Source organism: Terrapene carolina, unplaced genomic scaffold, assembly GCF_002925995.2.
Source record: "Terrapene carolina triunguis isolate 2854851 unplaced genomic scaffold, T_m_triunguis-2.0 Scaffold33926, whole genome shotgun sequence".
Classification (NCBI taxonomy): Eukaryota; Metazoa; Chordata; order Testudines; family Emydidae; genus Terrapene; species Terrapene triunguis.
Window position 1 is genome coordinate 180,927 of NW_020698277.1, and position 3,937 is coordinate 184,863.

Consider the following 3,937-nt stretch of genomic DNA (forward strand, 5'->3'; position numbering starts at 1 on the left):
CTGGCCACTCCAGGCTTGTATTAAACTCCCAAGGTTGCAGCTTTTCTCTGACCTTGGCTGGGTAAACGCTGCCATCACTCAAGTGAAAAACTGCCTCTTGCAAATCCTGGAAACACTCACTTGGGAAACTTTCCCCGAGGTCCCTCGGCTTTTCCACTCCTCCCTTGGGGAAGCCGAGAAAGAAAACAAGCAAAAGGGAAACCCAGCTGTTGCTACCAGCTAATTGAAAAACATATGCACAGACCTCTTAAGACACAAAACCAATCAGGTTCTTAAAAAAGGTAAATTTTTATTCAAAAAAAGAAGAAAGGAAACACAAATGGAACATCAGGCTTTTGCTAGATTTTATAAAGCAACCGAAAAGGGTTTAAACACCAGGAATGGCTCCCTGGGGTCCAGCTTAACCTTACAAAAGAAAACAAAGATACCTGAGCTGAGCACAGAGGAAATCCACAAGCCAAAATAAAGAAATAAACCTGATCACGTCTCTCTAACCATTCCCTTCCCAATGGAAGATGATTTTTCATACCTGGTCCAAACATTACACAGCATTCCTTCTCCCCGTCTCTTCGGCCCAGAGAGAACAACCGAGAGACAAAGGGAAAGATTTCCCCCCATTTTAAAGCGCTCTAGCCTTCCCATTGGCTCTTTTTGGTCAGGTGCCCACTCCCTTTCCTTTACCTGGGGGACTTATTTTTAACCCTTTACAGGTAAAGCAAGCAGAGAACAGACACCAACAGGGACTTTATAGCTAACTGGCTGGCTGGGTGTCTATAAAAGGGAGCTACCCCCTGCTCCATTTAGCACAGAACAGAACTCCATTCCCTTACCAGCTGTAGTGACAACCTCATTCCGTCGGAATGAACCGGCTGGATCAAATCTGTGCTGTGTCCATTTATGGACACTTCCTCCCATCAGAAAACCATTGGGATCTATTGTGAGAACATTTCTGTGACCTCAGCAGGACTCTTGAAAATCCCTGATCAGCTCTTTCAATATAAACATGGTGAACTGCATAATTTCTTTGTCTTGGTTTCGTGGGGGGGTTTTGCTAATGATTTTGCAGTTCTTGCTTGTGGGGTCTGGATGGGGTGGGGTATCTATGGGGCGGGGTGGGAGGGGTCTGTATGTCGGAGGGGGAGAGACCCACTTTGGTTCCTTAGTCAACCCAGCGAGGCCCAAACTGACATGACGTGTGCCATATTAGCAAAACTGCAAGGACCAAGCCCTTATTCAAGGTTTAATGCAAGGGACATGCAAGGCTCCGCCTAGCTAAGGGGATATTCTGGGCACGAGCCTAGCACTCGGGCATCACCCGTGAGTGCTGTTGTGATAACTGGGCCTAGAAATTTACCCTAATTGTGAGCTTAACTGAAACAAGGGAGTATAAGTTCAGAAAGTGGCACAATAACCTATAACAACAATCGCTGATGGGAAAAGGTAGAAAAGGGAGACAGACAGATTGAATTCGTCCAAATTAAAGGCCTCCTGATGTAACTCAGTGGCTGTGTTAAGATCGTGCCTGATAAACAAAAGAAGTGTGGGAACGGGAATGTGTCAGACATCAGGCCTAACTGGGGAACAAAATAATGAGGGGATGGGCTATTCCACCCATCACTCGCTTTTGGGGTCCTTAATAAAAGAGATTTAAGGAGGAAAATTAGCTAAGGGGTGTTGACTAACGTATGCTGGCTAGCATATAAATCTATATCATATTAATAATATGTATTATACACACCCTATATTATATTCATATGCATTAAGCACCAATAACTTTAAGCACAAATATTATAACAGTGATATAGCCTAAACTGGCCTAGCCCATAATCCTATGCACTTATGCCAAGTATCCCAGAACCCCCTGCATTTGCTGAAGCAAGCGTTTGGCACAAGCAGATGGGAAACTTGTCAAAATCAGGATACATTCATTTTATCTCCTAGTACAAGCTTGGGAAGAGCCCTCAAGGCTGAGTGCGTGGAATGCTCGTATCTAAAACAAAGATAATGAAGGAATGGAACCGGCTAGCCTGGGACAAACTGATGGGTTGGATTTGAGCGCTGTGTAAAGAGATGTGTAACGTGCGAGATCGTATAAATAATCCCAGCTGAAATGTGTAACTTGGGGGGCACAACTTCTGCGTAAAGTGAATGTAACATCACTGCACGGGGCAGCTCTTCGGAGACTGGCATCACATAGAACCTTCTTCCTGTACCATATTCATAAACCTGACGGACCCTGGCTATCTGGTCTCTTGAGTATATTCCATAATGAACCAAAGTGTGGTCAAACAACAGACTGTGTAATATATCAACAGGGAAAATGAACACAACAATTGCTGATGGAAAGAAGGGGAAGGAGCGTAATTCACCATCAGGACTGCCACCCCCGCCATCTCCTGGGACCCCAGGGTTTACGGTAACTCTTTTGGGCCTTGGTCACCCTGACTCTGACAGATGTCTTGACCAGACTGCACCAGAAAGAGATCCAGAGGACATCCCCACCTCCACCAGCTTTGGCTGTATCACGAACAGCCGCTGGGACATGAGGCTTTGTAACACACCACCTCCTTCAGGGGTCCTTTTTCTTCCCTACCTTCTTTCTTTTCTTCTCTATCCCCCCCCCTTTTTCCCTCCTGTCTAATAAGAGTCTGGCTGAGCCGGCCAAGACAGTATATTTTGAACACCGCTGTAAGCCTGTGAGCAGCGAGGCAGATAAAAGCGATGTCCTAAACAGCCCGACGCTGGTACGAGTTTGCCAGGTCTTGGACTGGCTGGTAGGATCAATCGCCATGCGTGTGCTTTTCCCGCAGTGAGATTCCAGGTAAACCAGACCCAGACGCCGCATTTTCTATCTTGGCTGTTCTTTCCTCTTCCTCTTCTGCTTTTTCTCGTTGTCTCTCTTATGAAAAGGGACAATAGCTCCAGCCCCGCTCAGCTAACGTCTCATTTCCCCCAACAGGGCAGTTCTGACCATCTTTGATACAGCTAAGAGACTGTCAGATAAGGGCTGTTTCCCTTCTAAACACTCACACCAGCGAAAGGGAAAGGGACCAGGGATGTTGTTAAACCAAAAACCTTATTCAATACTTTACATTTCAAATGCTTTAATTGTTTTTCCTTCTTTTCTGTATCTTTAACAAAGGGTTACAATGATTTTGAATGGCGTGTTTGCCCTGGTATTTAGCAGGATGACGTCTCAGAATACCATGCCCTGACCTTCGTTTAGCACTGTTTCATGCTGGACAGTGACTGGGTCATGTTAACACCTCTGAATACAACCATGCTCCTTGCGATTTTCCTGACATGAGATATATTACTGCCCTCCTGTGGCATGTGATAGCCAATGTACCTACATCACTTCTTGTTGGCCCACAGTCCCAGCTGGTGGAAACTGGTGTAGCTCCAGCCAAGGCAATAGAGCTCGTCTACGTTTTCACCAGCTAAGGAAATGCCGTGTTGTGAGCTGGAGTGCCAGGAGGCAGGGGTATCTGGTAGAAGCACCCTTACTGAGTGACTGGCTGGCACAATCACACACATTCTCATCTGTCATTGTCCCCTGAAACGTGTGCGCCTTGTAATTTGTGACTGGACTGGTCATTTCCATTTCTCCAAGGCTGAGATAGCTCCAGACTGTTGATTAGTACAAGCACGGCTGCTCAAGCCAGACTGTCGGAAAGTGATGGCAAAGGCAGGGGATAGGTCATGGATCAGGAATCCTTTCCGTGCACTGGGCTCCTCTTTCCACCTGTCTCTCCCCAGCAGCCAGTTCTGCTGCCGGAGAATTAATCCCTTTGTTACCGGATTCAAAAAATACCTTGTGATGCATTCATCAACCCATCCCGTTTTAGCCACATGTCCCCAGTAATAAAGGCACAGAATGAGATACACACAGATATTACAACGATGCTTTGCCCTTCGTGGAGGTTATCAACAACCC